We start from the raw sequence: 20788 nt of genomic DNA, 5'->3' as shown, positions 1-20788 counted from the left end.
CCTTGTGTTCATTCCAAGTGTGAATGAGCACTGTGATCACTACCTTGTGGTGTTCACTTGGTTGATCAAGCCATGGTTTGTTTCATAACTCCATCTTTGCTTGATCACATATTGCCTGTTTCATATGCATTTTATAATTTTCTGCTTACAATGATCATGGTGTATTGTTGTGTTTCAGGAGTATTATGTTCATATGATTCAAGTGCTTCACAGCTTCTAGAGTTAGGTGTGAGTGAGTTTTGTTCAACTGTTCCTAACTCACATGTTAAGTCTAGAGTCTGTTTTAGGGTTTTGTCACGGAATAGCCAAAGGGGGAGATTGTAAGGTTGAATTTATTCAACCATCTTATTGGCTTTATTCCGTGCCAAATTTGCTTGTAATTCAGCATTTAGTAACCCTGTATTTAGGTGGGTTTGATGTAAGGGTAGTGAGTGAGATAGAGTGAAGTTTGCTCAAGAGTGTGCAAGAAAACAGAGTGTCGCGGCTGGGTCTCGCGGGTGACTCGCGGCTTCAAGCCGCCAGAAGCAACCTCACGTGCCAAGCATGCTGGAAGGTGAACAGTCTGCTAGCTGGAGCACTACAGGACAAAACAGGACAACTGGTCATACGGTTATCTCGCGACTTAGTCAAGCCGCGAGCCACCCCTGTTTTGTAGAATTCTGACGTTTCACATTCCTCTCCACTCCAGTATAAATACCCCTATTACCCACGATTGAAAGAGAGCTTCCAGAGAGAATTTTGAGAGAGAAACCCTAAAGAAAAACCAGATTGTTTCACCCACAATCTCTACCTTAGAATCTCTTCAAATTCCTCAACTCTCTTCCTTTCCATTGTCAAATCCTTGAGAGGCTTTATACCAAACCAGGTTCTCACCATCATCATCATTGTGAGACTGCTGTTTGGATTTCTGGGAAGCAGTTAGGAAGGAACCAATCTTCATTGGTTGATGCTACGGTCTAGTAGCGGAATCCAGGAAGCTAGAAAAGAAAAAGGTTCGGCGCAACCTCGTTGGAGCAAGAAGCTTGGAGGGCTTAGGTGCACTGGGTAGATTAGGCTTGGAGGGTCTTTTGCTGTCCTTGTATCCCAACTCTATTTTCTAGTGGATTGATTACCGCTTGGAGGGCGGCGGAGAGGTTTTTCGCCGAGGACTTCGGTTTCCTCTTCGATAACACATCACGTGTTGTCTTTGTGTTTGCATCTTCCTTCCTCTATCTTTGCCTTTAAATTATCTGCTGTGGATTTTATTTTGTTATGGCTTAGATAGTATTTAATCAATTTCGTTTGATAGCATATGTTAAGTTTCCGCACACTAGTTGTTTGACATATTGCTTGAATTGATTAAGTTGTTATTTGGGGGTCTAAACGTTCAAAGGTGTTTTTGTACACGTTTTTGAACTTTCAACTTTATTGCCTCCAAGCCATTTGCTGAAGAGTTAACTTCTGTTGGGTCTTGTTTTGAAGGTTATGCTGAAAGTACCAGTGGTGGTTCGTCTTGAAGGCACAAACGTGATTAGAAAAGAGCACGATCTCACTCTTTTATTCAACTTGTAAGTGTAAGGCGTTTACCAGACACTATGTAAGAGAAACAAAGTTTCATTTTTATTATTTATAGAAGAAGAAACTAAACTCAAAGTCTGACACTTCAACTTTGGGGAGTGTCAAAGTTCACATCATTCTTGGTTGTGTTGAATTGAGGTACTTTTGATGATCTCTCTTCATTTTACCTTCTGGGTATTCCTTAATTTTGGTAAACAAGTTGTGGGTATCTTTGAAAATCAGCAACTGTTTCATAGTTCAGTTATGGGTCTCTGTGTCTTAGAGTTTCATGGGTTTTGAATGATTTTTGAAGTTTTTGTGTGTTTTGGGTGTAACTGATTGGTGAATTGTAAAAAGGATCTTAATTTAATTTGAGTTAAGGAGTACTTTTTAAAAGTAAACTAGTTTGGAAATACTGAGAAAATTGGATATGGAATTTTAGCGGTTACTTTTTTTCTTTTTCTTCTTTGTCTTGTTCCTTGTTGGCTCTTGTTTTGTGTTTTGTTCATTGCAACAAGTTTCAGCTTGGTTGCATATCTTCATGAGAAATTCGTTATCATTTGATTAGTATTTGAGTGAATAGATTGGAGCTTTTATTATGTATATGATATTGAACTTGGGTATTATTTTCCCTTATTAGTAGTTATTGATTGAGTAATTGTTATGCTTATATGAGTATTTGTGATTAAAAATTTTTTATGTGCATAGGATTGTGCTTTGATATTTCCGAACAAGTATCCATGTAAACTTCAGAATGTAAATTTTAAAGAAAAAAAAATGTAAAATATTATTAGCGACGACAAACAATATAATCGCTAATATGCAATTTTTAGTGATGACATGTTTGTGGTCACTTATATATCATTATCTATGACAACAGCAAGTGTCGTTGCTAGTAATGACATATTAGCGACAATAAAAATGTTTTCGTAAATGATAATCTACTAGCGACGACAAAAAAATTTGTCACTACTAATGAGCTAGTGGCGACGACATTTCGTCTTGGAGTCTCAAGTTATTTATGACGACAATTGTCACTATTAGCGACAACTTTGTTGTCGTTAATAGTATTGTATTTGTGTTGACATTAATATTGTTGCTAAAAAACTTTTTTGTTACCAAATTCATTTAACGAAAGTTAGCGATGACATTATTCGTTGCTAATATAATTAGCGACGATATTTAAAGCATTAGTGACGACTATATGCCGTTGCTAAAGACCAAATTTCTTGTAGTGTATCATGGGTTAGCCACAAAGAACTCATTAATTGTAATTACTCAGTGTATACGAGAAGGAGGATTCACATATGGAGGAATGGTCAAGTATTCAAGATGTACTGAATGCTCATATTAACAATAAAAAAATAAAAAATAAAAAATAAAATTGGTTGGAAAATCTCATGTGATAGGCCAAAAATGGATCAACCTCTTGTGATAAAATTAACCAATTAATTTAACCAAGTGAATTAATTAAGTTAATTAACATATAAACGCATGGTAGCACAAACAAATCACCAATAAACTAATTATGTAGCGGAAAATAAATAATACGGTGATTTGTTTATAAATAGGGAAAACCTAACGGTAAAAACCCCACTGGGTGATTTTCAAGTCACCACTCCTGAAACTCCACTATTATCACAACAAGCGGTTACAAGTAAAAGAATCTCAAATACCTTACCAACCTATAGTTGAACCCTTACCCCAATACCCAATTGGGCTTGTTCTGTAGTGACAGTTCCCCTTTCGATGCACGACTCTCAAGTACGTAACTAACCAATTGCACGAATTCCAGTACACGACTTCAATCACCAACTAAGAAGGTTGTTGGTTGTAAAGTTCTTCAGTTCATCCACACGATGAAGATCAAGAAGATGCTTGGTTACTAAACCCTACGATGCACATACACATCAACTTCTTCAAGAGAAAGAGATGAACTTGGGCAAGAACTTCGTCTCTGGTCACAATTTGCTTGAACAGAATTTGCTCAATGCTTGTGCAACTTGTGAACTGTTTGACGGCCCTTAAAACAATTTTTTTATATGTCTAGGGTTAGGAGAAAAGAAAGCCCAAAGACACATTCACGAATCCCAAGAAAATCATATCAAAATTCTAAAATTCTTAAACCTTGACAGATAGGAGGTGTCGATCAGCTGTCGAGCAGGTTTCGAGCACACGGGTTGAACAGCTTCCTTAAACCTCAACACATGCTAGTTGTTGAGCTTTAGTAATTCTGCACTTTCAGCTTGTTTTCTTGGATAGACTTGAAGGCTTCAACACTTGATCTTGAAACATGGTTTCTTGAAGTATTTAAACACATCCTAAATCTACCCAATTACAAGTAAAATGCGTTTTGTCAAAGGATAAGCCAATTACATAAAATCATGACATATGTTCTTAACATATGAAACACATGTCCTAACAATCTCCCCCTTTGACAATCTGTGATAAAACCACAACAAACAAATGAACATATGAGAGAAGTCATAAATCACTCAACTCGTATTCACTTGTTGAATACAATAAAATCTATCCTAACACAAACTCTTGAAAAAATTTGCAAGAAGAGAGTTTATGGCAAGTAGACTTTGACAACTTGTACTTTTGAAACACTTTAAACAAAACTCATTAAAGCATCTTTGTGTGAAACGGAAATAATAGATTGCATACAAGCATAAGAAACATGTGTATAAAGAGAGAAAAGAAATGTAAGGGTAGGTGAAAGAAATATACATCCATATATAAAGAGAATAAGTACAATGTATGTGTAAAAAAAATGGTCACAAGACCTAATGTACAATAACGATGTATCTATAAAAGAAAGAAAAGAAAAGATACATAATAGCCTCACTATATCCCTCAAAACATATCAACACTCCCCCTAACAAAATGGTCCTAGACTAACTCTCTCCCTAAGAATGACTATTCTCATATCCAAAACTACTCCCCCTTTTTGTCACGAGTGACAAAGGGTAAGAGTATCAAGTAGACATCTCATCGGTAGAGCTAGCATCTCCATCAGCATCATCCTCAGAAGCATCATCGTCATCACCATCATCATCATCAAAATCAGAATCAAAAGAAGGTGGTGAAGGAGTAGTCTCGGGAGCAAATCCGCCCATGGTCGCCTGTCGTCGTGCAATACGACCAACACGGACGTTCACCTGATACATCTTTGTAGAGAGTGTATCTGAACGAGTATCCATGCATTAAAGCTACGCCATGATGTCTCCTAGTGACACATCGCTCGAAGAAAAGGAGGGAGCGGATGTGGATGGAGCAGAATGGGATGGAGCTGAACGGGAGGGAGGAGCTGCTGAATCCGACTGCCTCGACTGAAACTGCACCTCGCTACGTTTAACGGTAGTATAGTCTATGGCACACATGATAGAAAAATAGTCAGAAGAGGGAAAAGGAACAGAAAAATGGCGTAGCTTATCACGGGATGCCGAATCTAGATGAACATCTATAATAGAAAAAATGAAAGGAGAAGGGAAATCTATAGTAAGATGCTTAAGAAGAGACAACAAGAATCGAGCATGAGGCTGTGCATGTTGGAGTAAAACTCCTGGATAAGCATGAGAGAACAAGTGACCGAGACGTCACACAGTGACTCCCATTTCCGACTGTGAATGATAGTGGGAAGGTCAGTGTCGGCAAAGTCCGCCAGAATGACTTGGCATTCCGAATGAACACCTCTCTATAAAAGTTCTCTGAGAATGCCTTGTGGGCATCATCATCATGGAACCAAAGAGAAAGAGGAGCAGGATCAGAAGATGAAGAAGCTCCAGAACGAAGAGGGTTCCGAGCCTGAGTAGATTTACGCTTAGGTGCCATAGACACGACTAACATAAACAGAAAGAGAGGGAGAGAAAGAAAGACAATAAAAAAAGTCCCAAGCAATTCAAATATAACAAGTATATTAAAAAGAGAGTACATATGCATGGAAAATGCATGAACATGTGACATGTAAAAGAAATTGCATCATGGGTTCAGCCCAATCCAAACCTATCAGCATACAAACAATTTGCACACATCTAAATGCATGACAATACTATTATAATGCCAATGTGATGCAATGCATGAGATTTTAAACTCATTTAAGTGAAAACCCATCCCAAAATTTCAACAATAATTCATCAATTTTGAAAAACCCCAAAAATTTTCAAAAACCCCAAAACCTAGGTTTCAAAATATGAAATGCATGAAGAATGAGAGATAAGAAGCTTACCAAGTGAAGAAAATCTTGAAAAAGCTTGAAGAAACCTTGACGATCAAGATTGGAGTGAGATGAGATTGTTTAGGAGAGAAAAAAAGAAAGCTATCGAGAGAGAGATCAAAAGAAATGAGCTACAGATCGCATGAAGAGATTAAATAGTGCCTTAGTAAATGTCTACAGATGAAGGTGTCGAGAGGTGTCAAGACATCTGTCGAGGTAGGTGTCGAGAAATTAGTCTTTGACAGATACAAGTATCGAGGAGGTGTCGAGGAGCAAACCATCAGATACAAAAACAGAAGCTCGATCAATCCACTAGGTGTTGAGAAGCTGTCGAGGAGGCAGGAACTTTCTCGATCGATCCACTAGTTGTTGAGAAGCTGTCAAGATTGCGATAAGAAAAAGCTTAAGAAGCTTGACAAATAGCAAGGTATCAAGGAGGTGTTGAGCTAGCTTTTAAAAGTAGTTTTTTGAGAAGTGAAAAACACAGACATGAATGCAATCCAACAAGAAACTCAACCAATGATCCAAACACCATATAAACCTTTCAAAATCATCTCTCAACAACAATTTTAAGCACACAGATCCCAAAAAAACACACACACACACACTAAACAAGTCTAACAGATTTTATTTTTCAAAAAACAAGTCAAGACAGTTTAGTGAGCATACATTAATACATGTAAAATTTTGTGATGGCCAAATCACATTGTACTTGCACATGTATCAAGAGTAGCAAAGAATATTGCGTGTTGTGTGTGTAAAACATCACAAGATAGTATAAGTGTATACATGTTTTGACGATTTGAGATATGAGAAAATCACTTTAACTTACACACAATCATAATTGCTTGATGGGGACTATCACCTTCGAGGTACATCCTATAACTCCCACATCTCCTAGAATACACGCTTGCAATCATATTTAAAGCATTTTTTTTATCTTTTTGCTTTTTATTTTTCTTAGCATATTTTTATTTTGAGCAAATCATGCATGGGCATATACGAGAGAGAAAAGAAAATACCCAATGATGGTAAGCATTTGACATTCCAATTTTGCTATGCCAAAGCACACAAATGTCATTGACACTGCACTTTTGCTATGCTGAAGCATATAGGTGTCATATTATGACTGGCGGGTAATAGTGGTGAGATGGTTATTTATACCTTTCTCTTAGGATTTTTTAATCCTTCCCATAAAAAAGAGTGATACGAGTGTTAAGTATAAGAGATAACTTAATCTTGCTCATCACAAACAAGAGCCACAAATCTCACTTGCTTAGTTGTGCATAGAGATGCTCATCTAAGCTACAAGAGATACAAAATTTAGAAAACTTTGTTTCAATAGCTATCCAAGGTACACAAGTACCAATGTACACAAAACACACACTGTTTTGGTATTTTTCTAATTTTTCAATTTTTTTTTTAAATTTTTATATGAAAAACAAAACAAAACAAAATTGAAAAATAACAAAAAAAAACATATTTAACAAAGCAAATCTTAAAAACTAGATTGACTCAAAACTTGAAAGCAAAACACACAAGTAATGCATACACAAAAACAAGAAGAGAGTAAGAGAAAAGTGATAGAATCACTTGGAGCCATTTTCCTTCCACACCTTGCAAAAACCTTTTCGTCTAGCAAACCCTTGAACTAGCGGTGAGGGGGAAGAATTAAAACCGTTCAAGTTCGAAAGGAACATGAGGGCTTTGAGAATATCTCCAAGAGGAGCAAGAGAGGATTGAAGTTGATTTTGGCTTCCAAATGCTATCATGCCATTGCTCTGTTGAGTGGCTAGCCACTTATAGCAATTTAGTCGAGTATGACTGGCAACTCCATAATGATGACAAAGATGCTGCTTCTTCTATTTGTGCTTTTGAGAGTTAGCCTTTTAAGCCCTAAGGTTTTTTACATCTTTCTTCTCAAGTTTAGGGGGTGATCCTAAGATAGATTTACCCTTGTCTAAGTTCTCACTAGCTAATTTAGTTTTAATCTTATTGTTCTTAATTTTAACATTATTAGCAGGAGGAACAAAAACAGTAGTACAAGTAGAAGCAATATTAGAGGAAGAGAGACCATACCCTAAACTTGTTCGATCTAAAGCAGATTTCTGAATGCTGAGCATCTCGTCAAGCTTCGCACTTGAAGTCTTCTACAATTGAGCTCTGACTTGAAACAGCTCCGCTTCAAGCTTCTTGGTCTTTTCAGCCAAGAAATTGTTCTCAAACCTTAGTGCTCCAATAGTCTGATTAGCCTCATCAAACTTTGTGGAAAGCTCCTCACGATCAAGTTCCACATCACTGAGCTTCTTGGTAGTTAGCCTATACAGTTTCTCATACTTCTCAAAAAGCTTGTATAGTTTCTCATAGGCTGTATGGATGTCATCTTAATCATCCACCTTCTCAAACTTGGATTCCACCAATTCCTCTTCTTCAACAACATCTTCAACAATCTCATCAATAGGATTAACAATGGCAGTGAAGGCATTCAAGAATCCATCATCCTCATTGTCGGAATCATCCTCAGGCTTGGTGTCGCTCAAAGTAGCAGTAAGTGCCTTGCTCTTCCTAATGCTCTTGAGATATGTAGGACACTCATGTTTCATGTCTCCGAAGCCTTGACACCTAAAGCACTTACGCCTTGCGGGAACAGTGTACTGACCGCCATTCCTTGCATCCTTCTTCCCTTTATCTTGGCTCTTAAACTGAGAAGAACTGGATTGCCTATGGTCCTTGTCAAAGCCCTTTCCACTTGCATTCTTCATAAACTTCTTGAACTGCCTGGTGATGTAGGACTTCATCTTGGAATCTTCATTGTCGGAAGACTCATCTGTGTCACTGCTCTTAGCCTTTAAAGCCATGCTCTTGCCTTTACCCAACTTGCCTATTCTTGCTAACCCTAGCTCGTAGGTCTGCAAGTTTTCAACCAGCTTAGTCAAAGGAATCTTGTCAATATCCTTTGATTCCTCTATCGCCGTGATCTTGGCATGGAATCTCTTGGATAGAGATCTGAGCACCTTCCTTACAATCTTGGGTTTAGGAATGGTTTCCCCAAGATTAAAGGCTGAGTTCACTCTGTCTTTTAGCTTGGCATAGAAATCATTGAATGACTCATCCTCCTCCATCTTTATCTCTTCAAAGCTTGTAGTAAGCTTCTGAAGCTTTGAATCCTTAATAGCCTTTGTACCCTCATAAGTTGTTTGGAGGATGGTCCATGCTTCCTTAGCAATTTCAGTAGAGGATATCTTCTTGAACTCCTCATTGATGACCACACTGAATAAAGAATTCAATGCCCTGCTATTGAAGTTTGCCGCCTTGATCTTGGTTTCATTCCAATCGGCCGACGCTTCCTTTGGCTTAGTCCAGCCACTCTCGATAGCTTGCCACACCTTCTCATCTAAAGACTACAAGAAAGCTCTCATGCGTACTTTCCAGTATGCATAGTTAGTACCATCAAATAAAGGAGGTATAATTAATGATTGTCCTCTATCCATGACAAACAGAGGTCAATGGATTAACACAGTAAAGATTAAACCTAATCAGAGTGTGCCTATTTTGATACTACTTGATAGGCCAAAAATGAATCTACCACTTGATAGGCCAAAAACGAATCTACCACTTGATAGGCCAAAAACAAATCGACCCCTTGTGATAAATTAACCAATTAATTTAGCCAAGTGAATTAATTAAGTTAATTAACATACAAATGCATGGTAGCACAAACAAATCATCAATAAACTAATTATAAAGTAGAAAATAAATAACACGGTGATTTGTTTATGAATAGGGAAAACCTAATAGCAAAAACCCCACCGGGTAATTTTCCGGTCATCACTCCCAAAACTCCACTATTATCACAACAAGCGGTTACAAGTAAAGGAATCCCAAGTACCTTATCAACCTACAGTTGAACCCTTACCCCAATACCCAATTAAACTTGTTCTGTAGTGACAATTCCCCTTTTGATGCATGGCTCCCAAGTACGTGACTAACCAATTACGCGAATTCCAGTACACAACTTCAATCACCAACTAAGAAGGTTGTTGGTTGCAAAGTTTTTCGGTTCATCCACACGATGAAAAACAAGAAGATGCTTGGTTACAAAATCCTACGGTACACATATATAGTAACTTCTTCAAGAGAAAGAGATAAACTAGGGCAAGAACTTTGTCTCGGGTCAAAATTTGCTTGAACAGAGTTTCCTCAATGCTTGTGTAACTTGTGAACTGTTTGACGGTCCTCAAAACAATCCTTTTATATGTCTAGGGTTAGGAGAAAAGAAAGCCCAAAGACACATTCACAGATCCCAAGAAAATCGTATCAGAATTCTGAAATTCTTAAACCTCGATAGATAGAAGGTGTCGAGCAGTTATTGAGCAGGTGTTGAGCAGTTGTCGAGCATGTGTCGAGCACACGGGCTAAACAGCTTCCTTAAACCTTGACACATGCTAGTTGTTGAGCTAGCTGTCGAGTTTTAGTAATTTTGCACTTTCAGCTTGTTTTCTTAGACAGACTTGAAGGCTTCAATACTTGATCTTGAAACATGGTTTCTTAAAGTATTAAAACACATCCTAAATCTACCCAATTACAAGTAAAGTGCGTTTTGTCAAAGGATAAGCCAATTACATAAAATCATGACATATGTTCTTAACATGTGAAATACATATGTCCTAACATCATGGTTGAAGTGTGCAATTCTTTTTTGGTTACAATGAAACTTAAAAAATAAATTATATTTTTAAAAAAAGGTACAAAAATATTTTGTGTCAACTATTACAACCAACTTGTTTCAACTGCGCAGGAGTTACCTCCTAATGGAACGCTTGTTTAAGATCTTCATTTACAAAGAGGGAGAACCGCCCATATTTCACAATGGTCATTGTAAAAACATATACTCTTTGGAAGGAATCTTCCTTAGCTTAATGGAAACAGATACCAAATTCCAAACTTGGGATCCCGATGAAGCTCATGTCTTCTTTCTTCCCTTTAGCGTTGTTATGATCATTGCATTACTCTTTGATCCAATTATTCGTAACAAAGCTGTACTAGAGCGTACTATTGTTGGTTATGTCAATCTCATAGCTCACAGGTATCCATACCAGAACAGAAGCCTTGGAGCTGATCATTTCATGCTTTCTTGCCATGATTGGGTAATTATTTTTCATCTATTTCAGTCAGTATTGTGTTGATTTCCTTAGTCAAGAGATATTGTTAAAACTATGGTTAAATGTCTAAATTCATAATTTATTAATACTCTTGCTTAGGTTTTTAAGATAATCAGTAATTTATCATGATATCCAAATAGGTAGTCTAAATTTTAACCTGCTAAGTAACTTACAACTCAACTGATTGATACCTCTTAGTGTTTTCAATTTAGATATCTAAGGTCCAACCGCCTCTTTCTTGTCATAAATATCGAATTACAAAAATAAAAATAAAAAGTTCAAACCCTTAAAATTTTCATATGTTGATTGCACTTATTAAAGAGAAATCTAGGCCTATATATAAGTGAATGAGGGTATTAGAATAATATTTAAATAATTAAATTCACAATTTACAAATCGCTAAAACTTTAGGAACTATTGACAATTTATTATATCTAACATATATAGGGGCCACGGGCAACATGGTATGTTCCACAGCTTTATTTCACTTCCATCCGAGTACTACGTAATGCAAATACCTCAGAACACTTCCATCCAAAGAAAGATGCATCATTTCCTGAAATGAAATCAATCTGGTAACTGGGGAGATTACTGGTCTCACTAGTGGCTTGCCCCCGTCTAATCGCACAATCCTAGCATTCTTTGCCGGTGCCATGCATGGTCGAATTAGACCAGCACTTTTCCAGCATTGGAAGGAGAAAGACAAAGATGTTCTAGTTTATGAGAGACTCTCTGAAGGACTTTCATACGATGAAATGATGAAGAAGAGCAAGTATTGCATTTGTCCAAGTGGGCATGAAGTTGCAAGTCCAAGAATTGCTGAGGCGATCTATTCAGACTGCGTTCCTGTGTTAATATCACAGCATTATGTCCTTCCATTTAGCGATGTTCTTAGTTGGGACTCTTTCACAATTCAAGTTTCAGTGAGTGAAATACCAAACCTCAAGAAAATCTTGTTGGGGATATCTGATGATCAGTATGTTAGAATGCAGGAGAGAGTGAAGCAGGTCCAAAGACATTTTGTAGTCAACGATCCTCCCAAGAGATATGATGTTTTCCATATGATAATACATTCAGTTTGGCTCAGGAGATTGAATTTTAACATTAATAAATGATTCAAGTTCATAATATAATCATATTCAATTTCAAATTCTTCGGCCTTTTAATACACTTTTCCTTTTCCTTTGCGGCATAGGTTTAGTTGTGCAAATGAATTTTGTTGCAAGAACATTGCTAGTGCTAAAACGCATAAAAACTACAGAAGCTTTATATACAACTAGTCGCAAACCAAATCTTAATTAAATTTTTTATGCAGATCTAAGGATTTTTTAAATGTAGAAGTTGAAAATATTTAATTGTAACAATTTTATTAATTTTTAAAACCAATATAAGATAATGAATATGACAATGTATTAGTTTCTTTTTGAGAAGAACAATGTATTAGTTTTTAAATATGCTCAATAACATAATTTGATAAGATACATGTGTCTCACATATACTTTTTAAAAATTGATAATGTTATTTATTGTATTATGTTAGACAACCCTACAACCAAAAAAATAATATCAATTTCCTATATATATTTTTGAGGAAAAAAAAATCAATTCATACTTTTTACTTAATATCAAAAACTTTCATTTTAAGAGAGGAAATGCATAAAAGTTCGGAAGATCATTGCCAAGATGTGCAATTGAGATGAATTTTTTTTTTTTTTTTGAAACTGGAACATTCATCTATTTATAACAGAAGAGAATCATGATACAATGCATTCAAAGCTGGTGGGGGTGAATCCTCCATCCAGAACACATCCTCAACAATATTCCTAGCATGCTGCGCAAGAGCATGAGCTACCCGGTTACCCCCTCTCCTAATACAGCTGAAATTTACCCAATGCATCCCACAAACTAAGTGGCACACATCATCCACCACATCACCTTATAACGACTGACCAGCCAACGAAGAAGATAGAGCTTTCATAACATTACTATTATCTCCTTCAATCACAAGCTCAGAAAATCCAGCATCAGTGGCGAACTCTACTGCTTTTCTGCATGCTAACAGCTCCGCTTCTTCGCTACTACTCACTGGTGGTCCTCCTACTGACATCGCTGCCATAACCTCATCCTTATCATTCCGTATAATGGCACCAAACCCAGTCCTTTCAGCTTCCACAAACACCGCTGCATCAAAATTTAACTTGAAGACCACATTTGGAGGTGGTTTCCACACATCGCCAACTGATTGCACCACACCATCAACACGTAAATTTCCTTGAGAAGTCTGATATTCCTCCAAGTACTCCACAGCTCTCTTGCACAACATGTTTGGATCCTAAATCTTCCCCCCATGCAGCAACCTGTTTCGTTGGTTCCAAAGTATCCATGCCTGAACTAAAAACAACTCCATCTCCTTCAAAGAGAGTCTACTCAACAAATACTCCATCAGCTCCATCATATCAGCTTGGCCATGCGTACCCTTCTGTATCTTCAACGAACTCCCAGCCCACACAAATACATATACATAGACACATAAAACTATAAAATCCCTAAGATTTAATTGAAAATAAAAAGTATATACAATTTTGGATATGAATATCTAAACATTAAGGGCAATTTAAAATCAAATTACTTGAAAATTATACAATCATCCTTTTATACAATCATCTTTTTATTCCCTAAAATTTAGCCTCTTTTATTATTCCTATTTCATCCAAATAAAAGTGAAACACTCCTAATTTGAAAAAATATAAAAAATAAAAAAACTAAGAGAACTCCTAAAATTTAGTCTTCTTTCCCCTCATGCGGTTCATTTTATTTTTCCTACCTAAACTTTTCTCTATATCACTACACCACTTTCAAACACATATTCAAAAAAGAAATTACAGTTACTGTTTATCTCTAAAGTTTATCATTTTTAATTGTTTGAAATATATATATATATATATATATTTCTAAATTATTAATCTTTACCAAAAAAAAAAAAAACCTCTAAGTACGCACAACGCATTCTTAGAAGCTAGTATCATATAAGGATGTGGTTTACATGTAAGGGTCTGCTATTACTGGAAAAAAGTGTGTAGATCTGTAGCCAAGGTATCTAAATGTGGTCACTACCACGCTGGAATTCTTATTCAAACAATTCCGCTGGAATTCTTTTCAAACAATTCCTATTTGAATAAGATTTCCTTTTTTTTTTTTTTTTTTTTTTTTGAGAATTAGATTTCCATTTGGTTGCACAAGCTTTGAAGAGGCGGCCGAGTGATAATACTATCATTACACTAAAACTCCTTGAAGTATGGGTTATCAAGTCACTCTCCTATTTGGATTTACCCAACCTGCGGACTCCACCATGGTTACACGATTCCAAGGAAGAAGCAAGGTCCCAGACATTTTGAAATAATGTTACATGAGGAACTTCCTATCATATTAGAAATTATATGGGTTCTAAATCAAGTAAGTTTGCTTGCAAATTTTCAAGATTGAAAAAATAAAATAGAAGCTTTTGAAAATAATAGCATCAAAGCATGAAGTTGTCGAGACTTGACCATTTTATTCACTCAAAAAAATTGTGGACATGCTCTAGAGGGGGGCATTTGAAGGAGACAAAAGTTTGTCAAGGCAAATTCAAAATGTCATGTCAAAATTTATTGACAAATTCCAAATTATGTGACATTAAATTAATTAAATTAAATGATGACATGTGTCATCCGAGATGATATGACTTTGGCAAATTAAAATTTACCACAATTTCTTATTCATAATTGGTGGATAATTATATTCATTAAAATAAATAAATAAAATAGAGATAATTATCTACAAGTAACAAATTATAGTAGGACTATTTGTTGATTATTATCTTTATCAAAATAAAATCTTTATCATAATATATAAATAGAGATAATTATCATTAAGCAAAATTTGGGTCAATTAGAGTTTACTACTTATTTTCAAGGAGGTCAATCCAAAGTGGCATTTATCCTCTAAAACCACTATAAATAAAGGACACCCCTCTCATTTTTGGAGGAACTTTTCAAAACACCAAAGCTCTGGAAATTTTTTGGCTCAAGAACGCTTGAAAAACATTCAAAAGAATTCACTTGAATCCTTCTTCCAAGACTTTAAGTTGTATTGGAATCAAGCTCAAGAGCTTCCATAAACTTCAAAACATTTTAAATCAATGAAATTCAATGGATCAAGCCTCTAAAGCCCCAAATAATTTCAACCCAAAATCCTTTAAATTCAAAGAACCTTCGAAGAACTTGAAGAACAATAAATCTCTAACAAGCTCAAAGTCAGAGATTCATTATGAAGATTGTTTGATCCATTTTCCAATCAAAGTGAATAAAATTTCGTGTTCGAATCTAGATCAAAAAGAAGATAGAATTAGAGGATTATTCTTTTATAAAATGATCAGAAAAAGAAAATTGTACTCATTATTCTTTTAATACAAATTTACATTTATGAAGCACTTTCAATTATTTGATTTTCAAACTTGAGAAATTTTGTGTTTACACTTGGTTAACTAGGTTGAATTTGGACAAAATGAGATTTTAACCACAAATTTGTGAAATTCATTACTTTGATGTCTGTGTTAGGACATATGTGGAACATGTTAAGAACATATGTCATATAGAATTGACTAATTCTTTTACAAAACACACTTTACTTGTAATTAGGTAGATCTAGGATATTTTAATACTTCAAGGAACAAGAATTCAAGTCCAATTATTAAAGCCATGCAAATCTGTCCAAGAATCAAGTGAAGAAGTGTTGTTCATTAAAGCTCGACAGATATTTCGACAGATGTATCTATCGAGATTTAATATTGGAAGCTCGACAAATAGCTCGATAGCTATATTTATCAAGAGTTACGAAATTCAGATTTCTAGATTTGATTTCACGCATATCCATGTGTATTTGTGTAGGGTTTCTTTTCTCACAACTCTAGATATATTTAAGTATTATTTTAAGGGCCGTCAAAGATGTATCTATCGAGATTTAATATTGGAAGCTCGACAAATAGCTCAACAACTGTATTTATCGAGAGTTACAAAATTTAGATTTGATTTCACGCATATCCATGTGTATTTGTGTAGGATTTCTTTTCTCACAATCTTAGACATATATAAGGATTATTTTAAGGGTTGTCAAAGATGTATCTATCCAGATTTAATATTGGAAGCTTGACAAATAACTTGACAGCTGTATTTATCGAGAGTTACAAAATTCAGATTTCCAGATTTGATTTCACGCATATCCATGTGTATTTGTGTAGGGTTTTTTTTTCTCACAACCCTAGACATATATAAGGATTATTTTAGGGGCCGTCAAAGGTGATGCAAAGTGATTATTTACTTAAATTGTGATCGGAGACAATTTGCCCTAGTTCATCTCTCTCTTGGAGAAGTTGTTGTGTTTGTGCGATGTAGGGTTTCGTAACCAAAGAGCTTGCTGATCTTCATCATGTGGATGAATTAAAGAACTTTTTAACCAACATCCTTTTCAAGTTAGTGTGTTAGTCACATACTTGGATTCGTGCATCAATTGGTTAGTCACGTACTTGGAGCCGTGCATTGAAAGGAGAGATTGTCACTGCATTACAAGTCCAATTGTGTATTGGGATAAGGGTTTAACTGTAGGTTAGTATAAGGTACTAGGATTTCTTTACTTGTAACTGCTTGTTTTGATAATTATGGATTCTCAGGAGTGATGACCTTAAATACACCCGGTGGGGTGTCTCGATGGTTTTCTCCATTCGTAAACAAATCACCCATGTTAAATTTATGTTTTGCTATATATAGTTTAATTGGTAATTTGTTTGTGCTACCATGCTTATTGCATGTAATTTAATCTAGTTAATTTCACTTGGCTAAATTAATTGATTAAGTTACCAAAGGGGTCAATACATTCTTGGCTTATCAAGTGGTATCAGAGCAGGCACACTCTGATTAGGTTTTAATCTTTGTTGTATGATCCATTGACCCCTATTTGTCATGGATAAAGAATAGTCTCTTATTATACCTTCTTTATTTGATGGTACTAACTATGCATACTAGAAAGTACGGATGAGAGCTTTCTCGCAGTCTTTAGATGAAAAAGTGTGGCAAGCTATGGAGATAGGCTGGACCAAGTCAAAGGAAGTGCCGGCTGATTGGGATGATGCTAAAATCAAGGCGGAAAATTTCAACAACAAGGCATTGAATGATCTATTTAGTGCGATCACAAATAAGGAGTTTAAGAAGATATCATCTACTGAAACTGTAAAGGAAGTATGGACCATCCTCCAGACAACCTTTGAAGGAACTAAGGCTATCAAGGATTCAAAGCTTCAAAGGCTTGCCACAAGCTTTGAAGAGATTAAGATGGAGGAGGATGAGTCATTTGATGAGTTCTATGCCAAGCTAAAGAACATAGTGAACTCTGCCTTTAATCTTGGGGAAACCATTCTTGAACCCAAGATTGTAAGAAAGATGCTTAGATCTCTGCTAGAGAGATTTCATGCCAAGATCGCCGCTATTGAGGAATCAAAGGACATTGACCAAATTCCTTTAACAGAATTGGTTGGCAACTTGCAAACCTATGAATTGGGTTTGACTAGGTTAGGGAAATCAAGCAAGAGCAAGAGCATGACTCTGAAGGCTAAAAGTAGTGATATTGATGAGTCTTCTGATTATGAAGATTCTAAGATGAAATCCTATATCATGAGGCAATTCAAAAAATTCATGAAGAATGTTAATGCAAAGGGATTTGATAACGACCATAAGCAGTCTAGTTTATCTCAGTTCAAGAACCAAGATAGAGGAAAGAAGGATGCTAAGGAAGGCGGTTAGTACACTATTCCTTCCTAACCAAAATGTTTTGGATGTCAAGGTTTTGGATACATGAAAAAAGAATGTCCAACTTATCCCATGACTATTGGGAAAACCAAGGCCCTTACTGCTACCTTGAGTGACACTAAGCCTAAGGATGATTCAAATGACAATAATGACGAGGGAATATTGAATGCCTTTACTGCTATAGTTGATCCTACTAATGGGGTTTTAGAAACAGTAGATGATGAAGAGGACTTGGTGGACTTTAAGTTTGAGAAAATGGACGATCTAGATGATATCCATATAGCCTATGAAAAATTGTACAAGGTTTCTGAGAAGCATGAGAAACTATATAGGCTGGCCACCAAGAAGCTGAGTGATGTGGAACTTGATCGACAAGAGCTCTCCATAAAGTTTGAAAAAGCTAATCAGATAATTGGAGTACTACAGTTTAAGAACAATTTATTGCTTGAAAAGATCAAGAAGCTTAAAGTGGAGCTGTTTCAAGTTAGAACTCAATTGGAGAAGACTTATAGTGCAAAGCTTGATGAGATGCTTAGCTTTCAAAAATCTACTTTAGATAGAATTGGTTTAGTGTATGATTTCTCTTCTCCTAATATGGCTTCTTCTAGTAGTACTGTGTTTGTTTCACTTGCTAATAATGTTGATTCTGAGAACAATGATATTAAAACTGTTTTAGATAGTGAGAACATAGACAAAGGTAAATCTATCTTAGGAGCACCCCCTAACCTTGAAAAGAAAGAGACTAAAAACCCTAGGGCTAAGAAGGGAAATAACCAAAAGTCTAAACAGAAGAAGCAGCATCTATGTCATCACTGTGGAGCTATAGGACATACTCGACCTAATTGCTACAAGTGGTTAGCCACTTAACAAAGTAATAGTATGATATCAACTGGAAACCAGAATCAGTTTCCATCCTCTTTTGCTCCTCTTAAAGATCTTCTTAAAGCACCTATGTTCCTTTCGAACTTGATGGTTTCGATTCTTCCCCCTCATCGCCAGATCAAATGTTCACTCAATAGAAAGGTGCTTCCAAGATGTAAAAGGAAAAAAGCTCTAAGTGATTTAGTCACTCACTCACTCACTCTGTGTGTGTGTGTGTGTGTGGTGCTTCCAAGATGTAAAAGGAAAAAAGCTCTAAGTGATTTAGTCACTCACTCACTCACTGTGTGTGTGTGTGTGTGTGTGTGTGTCTCTAAGTGATTTAGTCACTCACTCACTCACTCTGTGTGTGTATGTGTGTGTGTGTGTTTCGCTTTCTTATTTTTTAGTCAATCTAGTTTTATGTTATGTTTTTTTTAACATGTTTTTGCTTGTTTTTTTTTTTTTTTTTTTTTCAATTTTATTTTATTTTATTTTTTCATAAAAATAAAAAAATGAAAAAAATCAGAAAAATACAAAAACAGTGTCTGTTTTGTGTATATTGGTACTTGTGTACCTTGGATGGCCATTGAAACAAAGTTTTCTAAATTTTGTATCTTTTGCAGCTTAGATGACCATCTCTATGCACAACTAAGCTAGTGAGCTTTGTGGCTCGTGTTTGTGATAAGTAAGATTGAGTGATATCTTGTACTTAACACTCATATCACTCTTTTTGATTGATGTTTAAGCTTAACATAATTGGGTATTGCTTCCCTCTTCCTTATATGCCCATGCATGATATGCTAAAAAAGAAAAATATGCAAAGAAAAAATAAAAGCAAAAAGAACAAAAAGGCTTTTAATATTGTTGAAAACGTGTTTCTAGGAGATGTGAGAGTTATAGGATGTACCTCGAAGGTGACAGTCCCCATCAAGTAGTTATGATCGTGTGTGAGTTAAATTAATTTTCTCATATCTCAAATCGTCATAACATGTAGACACTTACGCAATCTTGCGATGTTATTCATACACAACACGCAAAATTCTTTGCTACCTTTGATACATGTGCAGGTACAATGTGATTTGGCTATCATAAGAAATACATGTGTTAATGTATGCTTACTAAACTGTCTTGACTTGTTTTTGAAATATAAAATTGGTTAGACTTGTTTAGTGAGTGTGTGTGTGTGTTTGGATCCTAAATGCTTTACATTTTTCTTATTGAGAGATGTTTTTAAGAGTTTAAAATGTTGATTGGATCTTTGGTTGAGCAGCTTGCTTGATTGCATTCATTTCTATGTTTTTCTCCTCTTTGAAAAACTGTTTTTATCAAGCTCAACAGCTTCTCGATAGATCTCAACATATAGCTATCTATCGGGACCCCTGGATTGTGTTTTCTCAACAGATCTTATCGCATCTTCGATCCATCGAAGCTTTCTGGAATTTGTCTTGATGGCTTCTCAACAGATTCTCAATCCATCGAGAAAGTTTCTGTCTGCTTGATAGCTTCTCGATAACTATTCGATCCATCAAGGTACTTTTGCCATCGATAGATCTCGATAGCACTTCGAAAAATTTATCTGTTGAGAATCAGTGCTTGACAAATTCTCGAAGAATCCTCGATCCATCGAGATGCAATTTCTTTAAATAGCTTCAGCGCAAATCAGATCTCATTTTTCTCCTATCTCTCTCTACAAAAACATTCTCTACTCTCTCTAAACCTCAAACCCACTTGTTTTTCGGCCAAAGTTGATCATTTCTCACTTGGCATGATCTCTCTTTCTCTCATTTTTCATGCAGTTCACGTTTTTAGACCTAGGTTTTGGGTTTTTGTGAAATTTTTGGGGTTTTTGAAAATTGATGAGAATTTTGAGAAATTTTTGGGTTGGGTTTTTCTTAAATGATGTTATATCTCATGCATTGCATTACATTTGCATTCTCATAATGTTTCATGCATTATAGATGTATGTTTTCTATGTTGGAACCTTGTGTGCTGGTAGGATTGGATTGGGCTGAGCCCATGATGATATTTTTATTGCATGTCACATGATCATGCATTATTCATGCATACATACCTTTCATTTCCTTCCTTTTGGTACTATATGTTGATTGATGCTTTTCTGTTTGTCTCCCTCTCTCTCTCTCTCTCTCTCTCTCTCTTTCTCTCTCTCTCTCTCTC

General features: G+C 35.8%; 1 pseudogene; it reads left to right on the top strand.

Moving 5' to 3' along the window:
• Window positions 1-12032, top strand: part of LOC115985639 — a 54680-nt pseudogene extending 42648 nt beyond the window's left edge.
• Window positions 12033-20788: the final 8756 nt, after the last annotated feature.

This window comes from Quercus lobata, chromosome 4, assembly GCF_001633185.2.
Source record: "Quercus lobata isolate SW786 chromosome 4, ValleyOak3.0 Primary Assembly, whole genome shotgun sequence".
In the NCBI taxonomy this organism is placed as follows: domain Eukaryota; kingdom Viridiplantae; phylum Streptophyta; class Magnoliopsida; order Fagales; family Fagaceae; genus Quercus; species Quercus lobata.
The sequence above is the reverse complement of the archived record's forward strand: the minus strand, read 5'-3'. Positions and strand labels throughout refer to the sequence as shown.